This window comes from Mesoplodon mirus, assembly GCF_964341445.2.
Source record: "Mesoplodon mirus genome assembly, contig: HAP1_SCAFFOLD_317, whole genome shotgun sequence".
Classification (NCBI taxonomy): Eukaryota; Metazoa; Chordata; class Mammalia; order Artiodactyla; family Ziphiidae; genus Mesoplodon; species Mesoplodon mirus.
This window is the reverse complement of record NW_028295616.1, coordinates 498,057-520,244: the sequence shown is the minus strand read 5'-3', so window position 1 is coordinate 520,244 and position 22,188 is coordinate 498,057.

Genomic DNA, 22,188 nt, shown 5'->3' with positions numbered 1-22,188 from the left:
GGGGCACTGCTGACAGTGTAGTCTGCACTTGCCCATCTGTTTGGAATCAGCCCCCAGTTTCCATGCTTGGAGCTGTTGGTGGCGGCTATAGTTCTCCATTTTGTTTGGAATCAGTTTGCAGTCCCCATTCCTTGGGATTTGCCGTTTGGATCTTTTTCCTCAGTCCAAGGATCCCTGGGAATCGGTGGTGGTGGATACCAGGCCTTCTTTTGTCCAGGACATAGTAACATCTCTTTGTTACTGCTGATATATTAAGGCGCAGGTTTTTTGTGTGTTCTTTTGGGTTGACAAAGGCTAGCTAAGGAAATGAGATCCTTTATCGCCAAAGAGTTGAGAATGCCAGCTTCTGGCACACCTGCTTATTTTATATTTAAGAACTATGGTCCTGGGGGCTGTAGATATTTAGAAAGATGGCAAAATTATACTAATATTGATCTAGAATTACAGTGGTCATTGTGGGGCATGTTCCAGTTAGACAAGATTGTACATTTAAGGAAAACACTAGAGAGCAAGGGTTCACAGATTGCACAGGGAGAATGAGATGCCTGCTTTACTTGGTATGTAAAAGTTTACAGAAGGTTTCAAGGTTCCAAAATAGCTTCGTTTAGAGACTTAGAACAAAAAGCTAATGAAAAATTAAAGAGACAAAAGGTACCTGAAACAAAAGACCATAGGACAGATGTGACTACAGATTTAACTCCTACTGTCCCCCCCTTTCCTTTTTCACCTGAGTACTCTCGTTTTACTCATTTTCTGTCAGAAATACTTTTCTATTCCAAAAAGAAGATTTAACAATTGCCATTTAAAGTAAAACTACCTGAGGCTGCAGGTGAGCCCCCTCAGGTGTCCTTTACCCCTTGGTCAAAGACTGAACTGAGAGCTGTAGTCAAAGAATTCTCTAAACCTTGGAGGAACCCCCAACATTTTTTTAAAGAATTTAGAGTCACTGTCAGGGCGTATGTCCCCAAACTGTTAGATCTTTATCCACTTGTACACATGTTGGTAGGACTGGGGGAAGCCCCAGAATGGATGTGGGAAGCAAAATGACATAATCCCTAGGATGATATTCAAGATCCTCAACCTAAAAAGGCTTGCAGAATAACAACTAACCTTTTATAAGCTATTCCTAAAATCTTCCCTGCTCACACTTGGTCTATTATTAATTGGCCTAATAATGATTGATGTATTATTCACTCGTACAAACAGAAGAGGGGTGAATCTGTGGAAGACTTTAGAGCCAGTTTGGAAGCTCTCTTTTTACAGCAGTTGGTGTTCCAAGGAATAAAAAGGCCACTCAGCCTGCTTTAACTGCCCTCTTTGTAAGTGGATTATCTTCTGAGATTAGTGGATTGATAAAAGGGCAGAAAAGAGGGTGGGAGGCTATAGGCCTGACTGAACTCGTGACTACAGCTGAGCATTTTGAAAGGACCTTGGAGCAAGATCACAAACAGAAATCCACCAAGTTCATAGCCTTACAGTTACAACAGCTCTAAGGCAAGGGACACAAAATGACACCTGGGCCTCCCCCATTACAACCTCCTAGGGGTCCATGATCAATTTGATGACCCAAAGTTGATGTTTCATTTGTAATCAGTGAGGACACTGGAAAAAGAGGTGTCCTCAAAGGTCCTATGCAAACTCTTCACAAATGCTCTCATATCTGTCTCAAAGGGAGGGCCCCCCATGACCCTCTCCCCTAGTTGGCAGAACTCCAGAGGTCCTCTGGTAAACTATTACCAGCAATGACCTTAAACAGCCCAGAGGAAAATATAATGAAAAACTGCCAAATTTTAGTTGATACTGGAGCTATGCTTTCTACTTTAAACCCCACTCTCATATTTTACTTTGAAATCTATATTAAACTCTAACCCTAACTGTAAACATAATTACCTAAACCTTTAACACCCTACCCCTAGCCCTAACCAGAGCTATGCTTTCTACTCTAAATCCCACCCTCAAAGAACAACAGGTCCCTCTGAGTAAAGAGGATGTTTCCATAGTGGGAGTACCTAATACAGTTAAGAGAGAATTTTTATCTCAACCAAGATTCCTTTCTGCTATGCAGTATAGCCCCAGTTAATCTATTCAGTAGAGATCTCTTTTCTAACTTAAAAGGGCCAGCACATTTTGCCTCCAGTGGAGATCTCACCTTAAAATTTCCTGATCAACGTGAACCTGATCAGCTATGTTCCTTACAATCTGTCCTGGACATAAAAGCGGAAGTTCAACAAAAGTTCCCTAATTGGATGGAGATGCCTGCAAATTTGGGGGCTACTTCTGACAGTGTTAACATGAGAAGAATAAAAAAATGCAAACCTATAAAGATTCAGATAGATGTAGCTAAACCTCTCCCTAGGTTTCCTCAACAGCTATTAAAGCCTGCGGTCATACAAGGTCTCATAGCTATTGTAGAAGACTTAATTGCCCAGGAGGTAATCATTCCTGTACTCGTCCCTGCAGCATGCCAATCTTGCCTGGTTGGAAACCTGGCAGGATGGCGATTTGTCCAGGACTTGGGAGCTGTTAATAAAAATAGTTTTTCCCTGTTTTCCTGATGTTCCAAACCTAACCACCCTTGTGTCACAAGCTTCAACTGACTTGAAATGGTTTACAGTTGAAGACCTTTGTTCACCTTTCTTCAGCATCCCGGAGACCCAACAGCCAATATCTACATGTCTTTACTTGGAACAATCAACAATATACCTGCACTTTTATGCCTCAAGGGTTCACTGGGACTCCTTCTTTTTTCCTCCCAAGTACTTCACCAAGATTTAAGTACCCTCTAGTTCCCTGAGAAATCAGCCTTTTTACCATATGGAGATAACCTCCTGCTGTACTCAGCTACTGTAAAGATTCCATAAGGCATTCATAAAAGATTCCATTTATTTGCTGCAACAGTTAGCTGAGAAAGAACACAAAGGAAAAATTACAATTATCTGTAGACCCTGTTCATTACCTAGGACGTAATCTAAGCACTGAAGGAATTCAGCTATCTCCAGAGAGAATTAGGCTGATACAGGAACTTCCTAGACTCACAACTAAGTGCTAGCATTGTGGATTTCTAGGTTTAGCTGGTTATTGCAAGTTCTAGGTTCCAAATGTTTCTGTTACCTCTTCCACTCTGTGAACTTATTAAAGGTTTAGTTCCTGAAGCCTTTGCTTGGGAAGATAAACACAAGCGGGTTTTTATAAGGCTAAAACAAGCAGTGCAGGAGCTGCCTGCCTTAGGGTTACCCAAATGATCAGGTTCAGGTTGATCCGGAAACTTTTTTTTTTTTTTTTTTTTTCCTGTACGCGGGCCTCTCACTGTTGTGGCCTCTCCCGTTGCGGAACACAGGCTCCGGACACGCAGGCTCAGCAGCCATGGCTCACGGGCCCAGCCGCTCTGCGGCATGTGGGATCTTCCCGGACCGGGGCACGAACCCGTGTCCCCTGCATCGGCAGGCGGACTCCCAACCACTGCGCCACCAGGGAAGCCCGATCCGGATACTTTAAGGTGAGACCTCCACTGGAGGCAAAGTATATTAGCCCTTTTAAGTTCGAAAAGAGATCTCTACTTAATAGATTAACTTTAGGTTATTCAAAACCTTTTACTTTATTTGTGCATGAAAGGCATAGTCAGGCCGCGCAGAACTGTGTGAGCATGGTAGTAAACATAGGCCTGTTATAGCATACAGCTTGATTCAGGTGCTTTTGCCCGTCTCAGGTGTCTTAAGGTTATAGCCACAACTGCAAACTTAGTGGAAGCCTCGGCAGATCTGACTCTAGAAAATGAAGTTTATTTGCAAACTCCACACATTGTCCACAGTCTTCTTAACGCTGAACTGACAGCATTTCTCTTCAAGTATCACTAGATTAACTTCCTGTGAAATCCTGCTTTCACCACCTAATCTTTAAACGTTACAACGGTCTCAATCCTGCTACACTACTACCTCTGACTCACAAAGGTGAGGGCCGTGACTGCAAGGTAACAGTGTCCCATGGGAATTCCCTGGTAGTCCATTGGTTAGGACTCCGAGCTTCCACTGCAGGGAGCGCGGGTTCGATCTCTGGTCGAGGAACTAAGATCCCACGAGCCACATGGCACGGCCCAAAACAAAAACAAAACAAACAAACAGAAAACAGTGTCCCATTTTGTGACACTGTGTCCTGAGTAAAGATGTTACCAAGTCCAAGCTTGCTCTGCTTGCCGCACGACAGGCCATAAATCGGAGATGAGGTGTTGAGGCAAGGAATGTGACTTTATTCAGAAAGCCAGCAGACCGAGAAGATGGCAGAGTAAAGTCTCAAAATAACCATCTTGTCGGGGTTTGGGTGCCAGTTTCTTTTATAATACAGAGATGGGGAGGAGATGAGGAGGTAAAGTAAGAAGGCCATAAGTTTTGCGAATAGCCCCTGGAATGGCCATCCTCGGGGAGGAGATGTGTTAATTTCTTCTTAATTGTAGCCATCCACAGGTGGACGGAGTCCATATGTTTCCCTGAACAAAGGCACTTTGGTTTAACATTCAGACAGAGGGACAGGGTTCCCCAAAGCAGGCCATTATGTACAGGTACAGACAGTATCCTTTTCGTGAACAAAAGCAGCGGAAGGCAAAGATTAAAGTAAAAGGAACAGATCCAATGTGTAGTCCGACTTGGCTCTTCCCTGTTACAATTCCCACCTGTCAATGTCCATTCCACAGTCTTGTGGATAAAAGGGGGTGACGGCCCTTCTAATTGCTTCATCAGGTGGATCTTTCCGGGAGTGTCCACCATTGGTGCCAGTGTTCCAAACGTTGGGTTTTTGGGTTTTTTGTTCCTCTCTGGAAAGTGTCTCCTTTACACCTGTAGCCTTAAAAAAATATTCTCAGCCTACAAGTTGAGAGTTACGATCTCTTTGATGGGAATTTGGAGGGCTTCAAGCCTGGGAGGCATCATCTCAAGTTAAGGAATTTAGCACTTTTCTATGTACGGGAAGGTGCAAGGGTCTGGGCTCACTGAAACCGTTCATTTGATCTGTACCTCAGCTATCCGGGGCCTGTGTCCTGTATTCTCATATCCTGAGTTTCGCCAGGGCTCACCGGCTCACGTTGGGGGGCTGCGGTCACTAATGACTGATGTGTCAGGAAATATTCCATTTCTCAGATCCTCTCCTCTTGGTCAGGATTTTGACCAATATTTGGGAGACATTTCAGGATCAAATTTTGTCCCACGGCGCTGGGAGGCTCATCCCAGGTCAGGGGAGAATTCTTGATATGCCACTCCAGGTGCTAGTTTTTGGATTAGGCCGTATTGATAATTAAAGATCTTTTGGATCCTCTATCTAATTATGATCCAGGAGACATTTTCCCTTGTTGCTTCCTCCCATGCCTAGAAACACACTATTACAATTATTTCATGTTATAAATGTGGTCTATTTCCTCAAGATGTTTAGCCATTGAAGTATTGTTGGAGGCCTGATTACATACTGGGTACTGTAAGAGACACCAATCTTATAAAGTAGACAGGATATAAGTAATGCAGCTAGTAACGTTAACAAAAACACAGTACAGCAGGGAGACACAAAGAGCAAACAATCTGGAAACAAAGAACAATGATCAGTATAACTACTTGTAATCCAATTGCAACAGCGAGCGACCAGAGGTACCATAACTGATATAGTGAGCCATCCGCTGTTTCAGTGTACCGGCCGTGCGTACTTAGACATGCATGGCTTAATCTTTGAGACAAGCATATGCTACTGGCAGGATCACCCAGGTAGAGAGAAAAAGATAAATGTTTCAATTCTGCTTACAAGGGTATAATTTAACAAATGACTGTAAATCATAATTAGTTTAAGGGGAGAGTTTTGCTTACACCTGGAAAACACAGATTTAAAACAGTCATTTTTCAGATAGAAACCATAAAAATTATAACCATAATTATAACCAAAATTATAACCATAATTATAACCCTTTTACCCAGGCATGTGCAACTAATCGTTTTTGTTAACAGCTTTATGAAGCCATCAGGTTTCCCATTAGAATTCTTCAAGTTCTTACCCAGTTCACCTTTATGGTTTGAAAATCAGAAACTTGTATTTATCCAAAGGACCTTTCTATAAATCTTCTTGAAGAGGAAGCATTTTTGCAAAGGCATCAGAGTGAAACCATGACTGTGTACAATGGTGAAAGACTTAAGAAGGCACGTTTAAATCTGATTACAGTGCAATTGAGAAAGTAACGTGGTTACTGCGGTGACATGCAACACTTTCAGATAATAAAGAGAATTCTGACTGGTAACATTTTACCAGGACATACCAAATTTTAGGAACTCCATATAATCTGTAGAATACCTGTGTCATTTGGCATACAATATAACCTAAGAAGATTTATTGCTTATTTGACAACACTTCCCATGTAATTCAACCTAATTAGTTAATATCTCTCTTTGGGGTGTTTCAGGGGCCCTTTGAAGCACCCCAAAGTTAGCTAGAGGTCAAAGGAACTTCATTATAATTTGATTTGGGAAGTTTTGTCAAAAAAATAAGAAAAGGGTTTAAAACAGTCAGATAGGATCACGTGTCACTGTGAAACAATAGTTATTCACTTAGCCAAAGTAACAATAAAAGATTTCAAAGGCAAGTACAGAACAGATCTCTTAAAAGGTAGAAAAACTTAAAATCTGATATCAAAGGCAGTCCAAAATCTTAAGAAACCTTGTCTTCTTAACACAGAGAAAAGCGAAATTCAAGTTGTGCACCAGCTTACTTTTAAAATTTATTTACTCAATTAAACTGATTTTAAACTTAGTCCTGACCACGTACAGAACTCTTTTTTTCAGGGTCCACTTTCCATAAACCTTCTGTCACTTACTTTAGCACAATTCTGACTTTAAAGTGGTCAGATACCTGGAGAGATTAATTTTAGATAGACCTTCCTAAAAGATAAGTATTTTAAAAAGTTCACCTAAAGCTCTTATCTCATTTGCATTTTCTTTCCTTAAAAGTTTCTTCACATCAAGTTATTTCCTTGCTGACAAATTTGCAACAGATATGACAAGATTTTATTTAGCTTATATTAAACCTAGGCACAATAAAAGTATTATACTTAATGTTGATGACTCTAACAGCATGTCTATATTAATTAGATCAACAAACGAACGTTAATACCAGGTCTTAATTAATACTGAATATTTCCCAGTTCACATGAACCTGAAGCTCATTTAGCTCAGTTTCTCTTGTATTTAGAATAGTTTGGTGTGTAAGTGCTTACTTTTCTTTAAGCCAATTAAATAGAGCTCATCCACAAATCAACCTCAGCAATGTTATCCAAAGACAAAGACACATACAAGGACACAAACATACAGAGACGTCATGGTTGTCATTTCAGAATTTCAGCACTGAGTCAGGTACAGCCATGTGAAGCCCATCAGTTTACAAAAAGTGGTTGGATTCAAATTAGGTTCCTGGCAGATGGAACAAATCAAACTCACTTGTCTAGATGGCTGAATTTTTACAGAAAAGACACTTAGGTTTTTTATTTATCCTTGATAAGTCAGTTTCTAAATTACTTTACCCTCTTTCAAAAAGGTGCATTTTAAAAAGATGGCAGAGATGAGAGTTCCTGAGAAGACCAGAAAGGACATTTGCATCTCAAAGACACAGGCAAGTTTTTCCTAGGATGACTTTGTTTCCCCTTTGTTTAATATTTACAAGCCTCTTAAGATAAACAGGGAGGGTTTGGGGAGTGGTATCTATTGGAGAGTCAATCAACTCGTTCCCCACTGTCAAAGTTCCCTGGGGCTCCTGTGGGGAAATTAGAATCAGATGCCTCAAGTCCAAGGGAGTCCCCTGGCCTCTTATAGGATGTCCGCACAAGGGAACTTGCCCTGCTGTGGATGTGGCTCCCAGTCCAAATTGGGTGGCTTGTGGAGTCTTAGATGGTGATACTAAATCAGGCTCCTGTCCTCTGGGGGTTAACACAGAAACTTCTATTTGATCCCCGTGGGCAGGGGAAACAGGAGGTGGTGAATATGATGGCGGCATGGGGGGAGGGTGGGCAGGTGGAACAACTGCCGGTGCAGCTTGCTGTTTTGCAAAACACTTCTAACTGCGAGATCCTATAAAAATTGAGTGAGCCATTTAGGGGCTACCGCCCTTCTGATCCTATATTTTGGGTCCACACCCTATTACAATAGTATACATGTCTTTCTTAGTCATAGGCTCAGGGCTATGTTACACCCATTTATCTACTATAGGCCCCAAAGGGCTCTCCTTCAGGGTTGATGGAGTATTTCCCATTTTGTACACCAAAACGCAAAAGACGCAAACAAATTCTGGCATCAGTGCACACAAAACCAAGACCAAAACCAACGAACCAGTTCCCAAATCGGTTCTGAGGGGGTGTAGTGGTGTAGAGAGCAGCCGTCTGGTGCAGAAGCCCACAGGCAGCTAGGAGGAGCTGTGTTAGTCCAAAGGCTCCGGGACACATAGTCCATTCTCAGCCCAGAAGGAGCAGCCAGGGGGAACCAGTGGGAGGGCTTGACTAATTGAGCTTTGTGCCTGCTATAAAGCTTATTGTTTAGCTCTTCGCCAGTAAACTATGGAGGGTTTGTACGTGGCTGCATAAATGGGTCTAAGAATGATGGACAAGTGTGGTATTCGTTGCCTCCAAAGTGTGGAGAGACCTAAGTAAGATGTGTTGGGCTTGCTATAGTGTGTTGGGGGGCTGAATAGTTAACAGCTGAGGTTTAGCTGCAAAAGGAATTTCCTGGCTTTTAGAGGATCAGTTAAGGCCCAGAAATTTAATAGTTGTGGACAGCCCTTGAATTTTATGTGGGGCAATAAATAGCCCACCTGTATGTTATAGATGGGTCACCAACCATGTTAGGGCCTTGTGCACCAGTCTCCTGAGGGGCTGTGGATTAGAACATCAGTATAGTGCCAGACGGTGCAAGGGGACACCAGGTCTTGCCAGCAAAGACTGTGGGCAATAGCTGGGCTGTTAAGATAGCCAGTAGGCAGACAGGTTAAAACATACTGGGTGCCTTCTGAAGTAAAAGTAGACTGCAGCTGGGACTCCTTAATAACTGGTACTGAATAGAACATAATAGCTAGATTGTCACAGCAAAGTAATTCCCTGGAGCCCTTTGGATATCCTTAATGAACTGGACAATGTTGGAAATGGGAGCCTTAATAGTGGGGATCAACATTTATATTTCAGTAGTTGATTATAAGTCACCACTCATTAATAGCAGGCTTTAATAGCAGCCAAATGGGGAAATTGAAAAGGAGAAATGGTGTGTTTAATGACTTCTTCTTTTCATAAATTCTGAATTATGGGCTGCAATCCCACAGCCCCCTGTCATACATGTTATTGGGGGATATTTACTGTCTTAGGTGGCAGTCTCATGGGCTCCCAGTTTCAGCTTCCACCAGGAAGGCCAGGAATTTGGGTTTGTTCCAAATGGCGTTGCAGTACATCAAGGCATCCATAGCTGAAACGGGAAAGGGCAGGGCCAAAGGGGCTACCACCACTAAAAGATTTTTAATAAAGATGTTTCAATAGTGACATTCAATGGAAGTTGAATGCTTTCTACTCCCCTGACTACTATGCCTTGTAATCTAAAGTGTGGCCCTTGCTTATAATTGGAGGGGTTCCCAGGAGGCACTGTAATTCGAGCTCCAGTTGTCAATGAGAGCCATAAGAAAAGTTGTTTATGTGTGTCCCAAGGATAATTAGAGAAGTATATGGGCAAGTGTCCCAGAGGAGGGCCACGCTCCAGGGATCTGCCAGGTCCCTAAGGCAGAGGCGTTGGCAGAGGTCAGGGTACAGGATTCGGAGAGGTGACAGCTACCCATCACTCCAGTCTCCTGAAGAGTCTGCAGCGCCTGAGCAAAAATTTCTAACTTGTGCTTGGGCGGTCTCAAGTTTACGTCATTAGGGAGCCCCGATCTCCAGAGCTGCCCATACAGGGAGGTCTGTTAGTCATCTCATGAAGGATGGAGCTGTGTGATGGCACCACCCCTTGGTGGAGACCAGTAAGGGTCCCAGAAGTCCCTATATCCCTTAAGGTCCTCTGCTGGGTTCCTGGCCAATGGGGCAGCCGGGCCCATGTGCCTTTACTGGCAAGCGAGATTTGGGGCTTCCGAAAACTTATCTTTTTCGTGTCCAGCTACAACATGGATGCAGTCCCACGCCTGCTGTGCTGTATCTGACGTTTCATGGCTTTATAGTTAGGGGGAACACCCTTCTCCGCCTTCCCTTGGACAAAGTTTTCTAGAAAAATTTGCCTTTCTATCATGGTATAGTTTCATGTCTCTGTTTCTTGTTCATGCTGGTCATCCGATGTTTTGGTGCAATGGATGGTGACAGGGAACACCTGGAATGGAGTCTCCTCTTCCTGACTCATACGCTGCCACTTCCTGTTTAGGGTGTCCCAGTCAGCTTGGGGGGGGTCAAGGGATGATTTGCAACAGCAGCAAGAAATGCAGCAACATAGGAGGCACTTACCTCAGCGGCATTTGCCCGTTCAGGGTGCCACGATGCCCCTGGTACAGCTACCTCTATCATCGGTTAGGGCTGTGTGGGGAACTCTTGGATGTATGTTTAGGGTATAGGATGGTTTGGGGTAATAGTAAAGCTGTGTAGAGACTGTGTATGTGTGATCTGGGGAGAGATGAGGGGCATGAGTGCCTTTGTGAGTGTACGGTTGGTGTAGCATGGTGTGGCTGGGTGGTGGGCTGCTTCTGGGTGTTTTGAGGCTCTGTGTGCAGGCATTTGAGAAGAGGTAGGGGTATGCATTTTAATGCTTTGTGTGTTGGATCTGTGTGTATTCAGAGTGCAGGGGTTATACACATGCTCATCCTGTAGGGTGAGTTCAGGGAGTGTATGTTTGATGTGGAGGAATTTGCAGAGATTGGGGTTGTCAGTGTAAATTGGGGCTGCTAGCTGTATGTGAATAATCAGGGGATGTGACAGAGGCTGTTTATAGTATCTCAAGAGGGAGATGGGTGTATGTTTGTATTGGGGGTGTGAGGTCATGATGTGTTCTGGGGGGAGTATTTAGGAGAAGGTTGGAAACATTGTGTCTCTCTGATGGTATTTTGTGTTTGTCTCAGCTTCTGAGGCATTGTACATACGTGGATGTTGACAGCTGTGTGCGGACTGTATGTGTTCTATTTGGATTTTGGGGGGTTGTGTCTTATATTAAGAAGTATGTGAGTTTGGTTTGAATATATTTGGCTATTGTTGAAGGGTTTGTGTGTTTCCATTGAGGGGTTATATGGGGTTGGGTGGATTTTTGTGGGGTATGAGGATTTAGGTGTTTGATTATCAGGGGCCGTTGGGGGTGTGTTTTTGTATTCAAGACTGTGGCTGTGATTTTATTGGGGTTTGTAGTGCATGTATATTGGAGCAGGAGGGTTCTGGGCACACAGTCAGGCATTTGCTCATAAGTAGGGAGTTTGTGTGTTTGAGGATGTTTGGAGCTCTGTGGGGCTCTGTGATGGTGGCACAGGTGACTGTGGGCAGGTGGAGTGTGTGTTGGGCTGGAAGGGAAACTCGAGGGCCTGTTGGGGACTGCGAGGCGCCCATGTGAACTCCCACGTGGACTGACCATTGCTCCTTCTGATCTTCTATGGCTTGTACGCATCCTGATCTTCTGTGGCATCTGCTCCCCTGGAATGGCCAGCGATACTCTGCTCATTCTCAGCCAGATTAGTTAGGAAATGTCACTTCCTCTGGCAGCTGGATGTGCCTCTTGCAAGTGAGTGGTCCTGGAGTCCAGGGTGCAGGACTGGTGGACAGATGCAGAATGAAGCTGATTCCCTCATGAGCCCTCTCCTCAGTGAGGTGGCCAGGAGGTCAGGGCTGTATCTCCAGAACGTCAGACATGGCCAGTCCTCTCTAGAATGTTCTGGAGAGGCCAACTCGTTGAACGCACCCTGCCAGGAGAAAAACAGACCCTGAGGACAATTCCTAAGGGAGAAGTCTATACCTACCCATCTTCCACTTTCTCCTTTGGATGGCCTCTACCACAAGGTAAAAGCTAAGCCCCCTCACACGGCCTTTCTTGGCCTGGTCTTACTGAGCGGCCAGTCTCTCCCCACATCCTGGCTCACTATGGGCCCTCTGGTGATACCAGCTAGAGGGCTCCCTGCATGTCAGTTCTCACCTCCTTCCCTTGGCCCATGCTGCCCTTGCTGTTTGTCCTGCTCTTACTCTCCCAAGGCTGTTAAGTCACCCTGTCCAGGTGGGAAGGATCCACTGAAAATGCACATTTGAGTAATTACTGCATCGCCTGAGTCTCTAGCATGTACCAGGCACTATGATGCTTGCCAAATCCATAAAAACCCCACAAAGCGGATATGCTATTAGTTGAACTTTGCAGGTGATGAAGCTGAGGTTCAGAGGTGAGCAACCATGACCAAGTACCCTGTATGTACCTGAATATCAATCAGACTGGTCAACGTATCCAATAAAGCCAAACATTAGTCTGATCAGTAGGCCTAGATGCAAGGCTGTAAAGGTGCAAAATATGTCCCAGCACGAGAAAGAGCAGTGCCAAGTACCCCAGCAAAGAAGCAGTGTTCATATCTTGCTTTCTTAATCGAAATAACTGCAAATCAACCCACAATTTCCTACTCTGTTAATAGGATAAAAATACCAATGTGTGTTGTCCTGTAAAACTACCTTAAAAGAGTATGTATGATCCCGAGTGCGTTAGTAATGACCCCAAATCATCATCATGAAGTTGGGATACTTCTTAAAACACTGCAAGTCTTACACACTGGCATATAGAATCTGTAAAGTCAGTTCTTCGGGTAATGATGGTAGATAGAAGTGGCCCAGAAGGACAGAAGACAGAAAATAGAGCAGAAACTGTTTGTCCAGAGGTGACAATGGGTCATAGCCAAGGTTCAAGCATTACGAGGGAGGTGGTGAAAATAGTAATGGGCATAGAGTGTAATAAGTCAAGGATATCTAATGTAGTTTCTAATGAATGTTTGTGAAAGACATATAACTAAAAAGATAATAGGCTGGGAGGTGAAATAATACAAAACATTTGATATATTTTTTACAAGGATAAAAGAAGATAGAAATGAACATTAAAGAAGTAGGTCTTTAGAAATAGAAATAGAATATAGAAAAACTATAAGATGGTTAATAACCTCACAATATGATGAGGCAACTTAGATTTATTTTGTTGAAATAAATTGGTAGACTATATTTACAGTAGTTTTAAGTTTAAAGAGAATTTTTGAGCAGAGTATTGAGTTCGCATATACCCCCTCACATCTATTCCCCAAACCACAGTTTCCCCTATTATTAACGTCTTGCATTAGTGTGGGGCATTTTTTTACAATTGATGAGCCAATGTTCATACATTATTATTAACTAATATCCATAGTTTACATTACATTTTACTCTGTTGTATATCCTATGGGTTTTGACGAATGTATGACAAGCATTGACCATTACAGTATCATACAGAATAGATTAAGTGCCCTCCGTTTTCCAGGATGTCATATAGCTGAAATCATACAGCATGTATCCATTTCAGTTTGTCATCTTTCATTTAGCAATATGCGTTTAGGGTTCCTCCATGTCTCTTCCATTTAGTACTCTTATAGCTCAAGCTGCCATAACATAATACTATAGGCTTAGTGACTTTAACAACTCACAGTTCTAGAGGCTTGGAAGTCTAAGATCACGGTGCTGGCCAGTTCAGTGCCTGGTGAGGGCTCTCTTGCTGGCTTGCAGACAACTGTCTTTTCACTGTGTCCTCACATGTTGGAGAGAGACAGAAAAAATTCTCTGGTTTCTTCTTATAGGGGCACTAATAGAGCCTAATCCTCATGACATCATTTAATCTAATTACCTGCCAAAGGCCCCATCTCCAAATACCATCACTTTCTTAGAGCTTGAATATATGCATTTTGGGGGAACAGAATTCAGTTGACAGTCTCATTCTTCTAACAGTATAAAATATGACTAATAAAGAAAGCTCATCATTAAATTATCTCTTTTCTAGCAATACATAGATATTTATGTGCTGTTTTAAACCATTTATATTTTTTATTTTTACATCTTTATTGGAATATAATTGTTTTACAATGGTGTGTTAGTTTCTGTTTTATAACAAAGTGAATCAGTCATACATATACATATGTTCCCATATCTCTTCCCTCTTGCGTCTCCCTCCCTCCCACCCTCCCTATCCCACCCCTCTAGGTGGTCACAGAGCACCGAGCTGATCTCTCTGTGCCACGTGGCTGCTTCCCACTAGCTATCTATTTTACGTTTGCTAGTGTGTATATGTCCATGCCACTTTCTGGCTTTGTCACAGCTTCCCCTTCCCCATATCCTCAAGTCCATTCTCGAGTAGGTCTGTGTCTTTATTCCTGTCTTACCCCTAGGTTCTTCATGACATTTTTTTTTACATATTAATTGGAGTATAATTGCTTTACAATGGTGTGTTAGTTTCTGTTTTATAACAAGGTGAATCAGTTATACATATACATATGTTCCCATATCTCTTCCCTCTTGCGTCTCCCTCCCTCCCACCCTCCCTATCCCACCCCTCCAGGTGGTCACAAAGCACCGAGCTGATCTCCCTGTGCTATGCGGCTGCTTCCCACTAGCTAGCGACCTTATATTTGGCAGTGTATCACAGCTTACCCTTCCCCCTCCCCATATCCTCAAGTCCATTCTCTAGTAGGTCTGTGTCTTTTTTTTTTTTTTTTTTTTTTTGAGGTACGCAGGACTCTCACTGTTGTGGCCTCTCGTGTTGCGGAGCACAGGCTCTGGACGCGCAGGCTCAGCCGCCATGGCTCACGGGCCCAGCCACTCCGCAGCATGTGGGATCTTCCTAGACCGGGGCATGAACCCGTGTCCCCTGCATCGGCAGGCAGACTCTCAACCGCTGCGCCACCAGGGAAGCCCCAGGTCTGTGTCTTTATTCCTGTCTTACCCCTAGGTTCTTCATCACATTTTTTTTTCTTAAATTCCATATATATGTGTTAGCATACGGTATTTGTCTTTCTCTTTCTGACTTACTTCACTCTGCATGACAGACTCTAGGTCCATCCACCTCACTACAAATAACTCAATTTCATTTCTTTTTATGGCTGAGTTATATTCCATTGTATATATGTGCCACATCTTCTTTATCCATTCATCTGATGATGGACACTTAGGTTGTTTCCATCTCTGGGCTATTGTAAATAGAGCTGCAATGAACATTTTGGTACATCACTCTTTTTGAATTATGGTTTTCTCAGGGTAAATACCCAGTAGTGGGATTGCTGGGTCATATGGTAGTTCTATTTTTAGTTTTTTAAGGAACCTCCATACCGTTCTCCATAGCGGCTGTACCAATTCACATTCCCACCAGCAGTGCAAGAGTGTTCCCTTTTCTCCACACCCTCTCCAGCATTTATTGTTTCTAGATTTCTTGATGATGGCCATTCTGACTGGTGTGAGATGATATCTCATTGTAGTTTTGATTTGCATTTCTCTAATGATTAATGATGTTGAGCATTCTTTCATGTGTTTGTTGGCAGTCTGTATATCTTCTTTGGAGAAATGTCTATTTAGGTCTTCTGCCCATTTTTGGATTGGGTTGTTTGTTTTTTTGTTATTGAGCTGCATGAGCTGCTTATAAATTTTGGAGATTAATCCTTCGTCAGTGGCTTCATTTGCAAATATTTTCTCCCATTCTGTGGGTTGTCTTTTGGTCTTGTTTATGGTTTCCTTTGCTGTGCAAAAGCTTTGAAGTTTCATTAGGTCCCATTTGTTTATTTTTGTTTTGATTTCCATTTCTCTAGGAGGTGGGTCAAAAAGGATCTTGCTGTGATTTATGTCATGGAGTGTTCTGCCTATGTTTTCCTCTAAGAGTTTGATAGTTTCTGGCCTTACATTTAGATCTTTAATCCATTTTGAGCTTATTATTGTGTATGGTGTTAGGGAGTGATCGAATCTCATACTTTTACACGTCCCTGTCCAGTTTTCCCAGCACCACTTACTGAAGAGGCTGTCCTTTCTCCACTGTACATTCCGGCCTCCTTTATCAAAGATGAGGTGACCATATGTGCGTAGGTTTATCTCTGGGCTTTCTATCCTGTTCCATTGATCTATATTTCTGTTTTTGTGCCAGTACCATACTGTCTTGATTACTGTAGCTTTGTAGTATAGTCTGAAGTCAGGGAGCCTGATTCCTCCAGCTCCGTTTTACGTTCTCAAGATTGCTTTGGCTATTCGGGGTCTTTTGTGTTTCCATACAAATTGTGATATTTTTTGCTCTAGTTCTGTGAAAAATGCCAGTGGTAGTTTGATAGGGATTGCATTGAATCTGTAGACTGCTTTGGGTAGTAGAGTCATTTTCACAATGTTGATTCTTGCCATCCAAGAACATGGTATATCTATCCATCTATTTGTATCATCTTTAATTTCTTTCATCAGTATCTTATAATTTTCTGCATACAGGTCTTTTGTCTCCTTAGGTAGGTTTATTCCTAGAAATTTTATTCTTTGTGTTGCAATGGTAAATGGGAGTGTTTTCTTGATTTCACTTTCAGATTTTTCATCATTAGTGTATAGGAATGCCAGAGATTTCTGTGCATTAATTTTGTATCCTGCTACTTTACCAAATTCATTGATGAGCTCTAGTAGTTTTCTGGTAGCATCTTTAGGATTCTCTATGTATAGTATCATGTCATCTGCAAACAGTAACAGCTTTACTTCTTCTTTTCCAATTTGGATTCCTTTTATTTCCTTTTCTTCTCTGATTACTGTGGCTAAAACTTTCAAAACTATGTTGAATAAGATTGGTGAGAGTGGGCAACCTTGTTTTGTTCCTGATCTTATTGGAAATGCTTTCAGTTTTTCACCATTGAGGACAATGTTGGCTGTGGGTTTGTCATATATGGCCTTTATTATGTTGAGGAAAGTTCCCTCTATGCCTACTTTCTGCAGGGTTTTTATCATAAATGGTTGTTGAATTTTGTCAAAAGCTTTCTCTGCATCTATTGAGATGATCATATGGTTTTTCTCCTTCCATTTGTTAATATGGTGTATCACATTGATTGATTTGCATATATTGAAGAATGCTTGCATTCCTGGAATAAACCCCACTTGATCATGGTGTGTGATCCTTTTAATGTGCTGTTGGATTCTGTTTGCTGGTGTTTTGTTGAGGATTTTTGCATCTATGTTCATCAGTGTTATTGGCCTGTGGTTTTCTTTCTTTGTGACATCCTTGTCTGGTTTTGGTATCAGGGTGATGGTGGCCTTGTAGAATGAGTTTGGGAGTGTTCCTCCTTCTGCTATGTTTTGGAAGAGTTTGAGAAGGATAGGTGTTAGCTCTTCTCTAAATGTTTGATAGAATTCGCCTGTGAAGCCATCTGGTCCTGGGTTTTTGTTTGTTGGAAGATTTTTAATCACAGTTTCAATTTCAGTGCTTGTGATTGGTCTGTTCATATTTTCTATTTCTTCCTGATTCAGTCTCGGCTGGTTGTGCATTTCTAAGAATTTGTCCATTTCTTACAGGTTGTCCATTTTATTGGCATAGAGTTGCTTGTAGTAATCTCTCCTGATCTTTTGTATTTCTGCAGTGTCGGTGGTTACTTTTCCTTTTTCATTTCTAATTCTATTGATTTGAGTCTTCTCCCTTTTTTTCTTGATGAGTCTGGCTAATGGTTTATCAATTTTGTTTATCTTCTCAAAGAACCAGCTTTTAGTTTTATTGATCTTTGCTATCGTTTCCTTCATTTCTTTTTCATTTATTTCTGATCGGATTTTTATGATTTCTTTCCTTCTGCTAACTTTGGGTTTGTTTTTTTTTGTTGTTGTTCTTCTTTCTCTAATTGCTTTAGGTGCAAGTTTAGGTTGTTTATTCGACATGTTTCCTGTTTCTTAAGGTAGGATTGTATTGCTATAAACTTCCCTCTTAGAACTGCTTTTGCTGCCTCTCCTAGGTTTTGGGTTGTGGTGTCTCCATTGTCATTTGTTTCTAGGTATTTTTTGATTTTCTCTTTGATTTCTTCAGTGATCACTTCGTTATTAAGTAGTGTATTGTTTAGCCTCCATGTGTTTGTATTTTTTACAGATCTTTTCCTGTAATTGATATCTAGTCTCATAGCGTTGTGGTCAGAAAAGATACTTGATACAATTTCAATTTTCTTAAGTTTACCAAGGCTTGATTTGTGACCCAAGATATGATCTATCCTGGAGAATGTTCCATGAGCACTTGAGAAAAATGTGTATTCTTTTGTTTTTGGATGGAATGTCCTATAAATATCAGTTAAGTCCATCTTGTTTAATGTATCATTTCAAGCTTGTGTTTCCTTATTTATTTTCATTTTGGATGATCTGTCCATTGGTGAAAGTGGGGTGTTAAAGTCCCCTACTATGAATGTGCTACTGTTGATTTCCCCTTTTATCGATGTTAGTACTTGCCTTATGTATTGAGGTGCTCCTATGTTGGGTGCATAAATATTTACAATTGTTATATCTTCTTCTTGGATCGATCTCTTGATCATTAGGTCGTGTCCTTCTTTGTGTCTTCTAATAGTCTTTATTTTAAAGTCTATTTTGACTGAGTTGAGAACTGCTACTCCAGCTTTCTTTTGATTTCCATTTGCATGGAATATCTTTTTCCATCTCCTTACTTTCAGTCTGTATGTGTCTCTAGGTCTGAAGTCGGTCTCTTGTAGACAGCATATATATGGGTCTTGTTTTTGTATCCATTCAGCCAATCTGTGTCTTTTGGTGGGAGTATTTAGTCCATTTACATTTAAGGTAATTATCGATATGTGTGTTCCTATTCCCATTTTCTTAATTGTTTTGGGTTCGTTATTGTAGTTCTTTTCCTTCTCTTGTGTTTCTTGCCTAGAGAAGTTCCTTTAGCATTTGTTATAAAGCTGGTTTGGTGGTGCTGAACCCTCTCAGCTTTTGCTTGTCTGTAAACGTTTTAATTTCTCCATCCAATCTGAATGAGATCCTTGCTGGGTAGAGTAATCTTGGTTGTAGGTTTTTCTCCTTCATCATTTTAAATATGTCCTGCCAGTCCCCTCTTGCTTGCAGAGTTTCTGCTGAGAGATCAGCTGTTAACCTTATGCGGATTCCCTTGTGTGTTATTTGTTGTTTTTCCCTTGCTGCTTTTAATATGATTTCTTTGTGTTTAATTTTTGACAGTTTGATTAATATGTGTCTTGGTGTGTTTCTCCTTGGATTTATTCTGTATGGGACTCTCTGTGCCTCCTGGACTTGATTAACTATTTCCTTTCCCATATTAGGGAAGTTTTCAACTATAATCTCTTCAAATATTTTCTCAGTCCCTTTCTTTTTCTCTTCTTCTTCTGGAACCCCTATAATTCGAATGTTGGTGCGTTTAATGTTGTCCCAGAGGTCTCTGAGACTGTCCTCAGTTCTTTTCATTCTTTTTTCTCTATTCTGCTCTGCAGTAGTTATTTCCACTATTTTATCTTCCAGGTCACTTATCCGTTCTTCTGCCTCAGTTATTCTGCTATTGATCCAATCTAGAGTATTTTTAATTTCACTTATTGTGTTGTTCAAAAAGAGGAAAAGAGGAGAAAATAATAAATCTTGCTCTCAAAGTCCACCTCCTCAAGTTGGGATGATTCGTTGTCTCTTCAGGTATTCCACAGACACAGGGTACATCAAGTTGATTGCGGAGCTTTAATCCGCTGCTTCTGAGGCTGCTGGGAGAGATTCCCCTTTCTCTTCTCTGTTCGCACAGCTCCCGGGGCTCAGCTTTGGATTCGGCCCCGCCTCTGCGTGTAGGTCGCCGGAGGACGTCTGTTCTTCGCTCAGACAGGACGGGGTTAAAGGAGCCGCTGATTCGGGCGCTCTGGCTCCCTCAGGCCGCGGGGGAGGGAGGGGCACGGAGGCGGGGCGAGCGTGCGTCGGCGGAGGCCGGCGTGACGTTGCGTCAGCCCGAGGCGCGCCCGTGCGTTCTCCCGGGGGTGTTGTCTGTGGAGCCCGGGACCGTGGCGGTGGCGGGCAGCACAGGCTCCCGGGAGGGGAGGTGTGGAGAGTGACCTGCGCTCGCACACGGGCTTCTTGGTGGCGGCAGCAGCAGCCCCAGCGTCCCACGCCCGTCTCTGGGGTCCGCGCTTTGAGCCGCGCCTCGCGGCCGTCTCTGGAGCTCCTTTAAGCAGCGCTCTGAATCCCCTCTCCTCACGCACCAGGAAACAAAGAGGGAAGGAAAAGTCTCCTGACTCTTCGGCAGGTCCAGACTTTTCCCCGGACTCCCTCCCGGCCAGCCGTGGCGCACTAACCCCCTTCAGGCTGTGTTCACGCCGCCAGCGCGCTCTGACCGAAGCCCGAGCCTCAGCTCCCAGCCCCGCCCGCCCCGGCGGGTGAGGAGAACAAGCCTCTCGGGCTGGTGAGTGGCGGTCGGCACCGGTCCTCTGTGCGGGAATCTCTCTGCTTTGCCCTCCGTACCCCTGTGGCTGCGGTCTCCTCCGCGGCTCCGAAGCTTTCCCCCTCCGCCACCCGCAGTCTCCGCCCGCGAAGGGGCTTCTACTGTGTGGAAACCGTTTCTCCTTCACGGCTCCCTCCCACGGGTGCAGGTCCCGGCCCTATCCTTTTGTCTCTGTTTATTCTGTTTTCTTTTGCCCTACCCCGGTACGTGGGGAGTTTCTTGCCTTTTGGGAGGTCTGAGGTCTTCTGCCAGCGTTCAGTAGGTGTTCTGTAGGGGTTGTTCCACGTGTAGATGAGTTTCTGGTGTATCTGTGGGGAGGAAGGTGATCTCCGCGTCTTACTCTTCCGCTATCTTCCCCCAGGCCCCTAAGGAGTTTTATTAGCAACTAATCAAGATGTTTTTTCACAAGGCTCCCGATTAGCTGTTGGTATACTAAGAGTGAATCAGAGTTGGCGTAGTTTCTGATTTCTTTTACATTGTCAATGTGGATGATCATATTTTTACTGCTGGGGGTGGCGGTGGTGGGGAGTGAGGGAATGTTCCTTTCCTGCTCCTGATGTTTCAGTCCTGTCAAGAGAGCTCGTAGGGTCCTCTCAGCGCTGCTTCTTTACTGACTCTGCCCCAGGGTGATCAAGTGACTTATATAGAAAGCTTGACAAGAATTAAGTGAGCATGCTTGCCTTGACTAATTCTGTTCTCTCCCTTGAGAGTGGGAGTGAGTGTCTTCTGTTTCTCTCATTCTGTGTATTACTAGTTAGTAAATCTGCCCAATTCTGCGGTTCAGTTATGTGATCATTTCATTCAAACTGGATTCTCAAGCCAGGGTTATCAACAGTAACAGGAATATTCGGCCCTCCATCTTTTCTCTTTTATCTTCTTTCCTAATTTATTCCAAACCAAATGGAATTAAGGCATTGTACTTGCTGAAAGGTAAGTAGAAGTCCCTAACACTTGGTGCATTACCTGGGAACACTGAGAAATAAAAAGAAAGGAGCAGACATTTTGGAGAGGAAGATGTCCATGTGGAAAATCTTTTGTTACTGCCAAGGAAGGTAGTCTACTGCCTTGGTCTTTAATGTATGGTGGGATGTTGAGACCTTTGACTGTTTGAAAATATTTAGGTTTGTGCAGTAAACTGCTGAAGCTTAGAAAACGTTTAATGCATGCTGTATAAATGTGCCGTGCTTGCTGGGAGACTAATAAACTTGGAGGCTGAACACAATAGACATTTACTATCTCACAGTTGTAGAGGCCAGAAGTGTGCTGTCAAGGTGTCAGCAAGGCTGCTCTCCCTACTGATGCTCTAGGGAAGATTCTATCCCTTGCCTCTTTCAGCTTCTGGTGGTTGCCAGCTTCCTTGGCTTGAGGCCATGTCACTCAGTTTTGGTCTGTGTCTTCACATCACTCCCTTTCTGTGTCTGTATCTTCTCTTTTGTGTGTCTCAAATATCCCTCTGCCCTTCTTGTATATTAAGGACAATTGTCATTCTATTTAGGACCCATCCAGCTAATATAGGATGGAAATCCCATCTCAAGATCTTTAATGATATTTGCAAAACCTTTTTTTTTCAAAAGAGGTAACAGTCAAGGATTAGGACATGGATATATCCTTTTGGGGGCCACCATCCAACCCACTACGCCAGCCATAAGATACTTTGATTTTGGCTGACGGCTGCAGCTTATGGTGTGGGAGAGTGGCTGTTTCTTTCGAGCCACTTAAGTAAAGGTCTGATATAAAGAAAAGGGGCATTAGGGAGTTGCAGGTGACTGAGAAATAC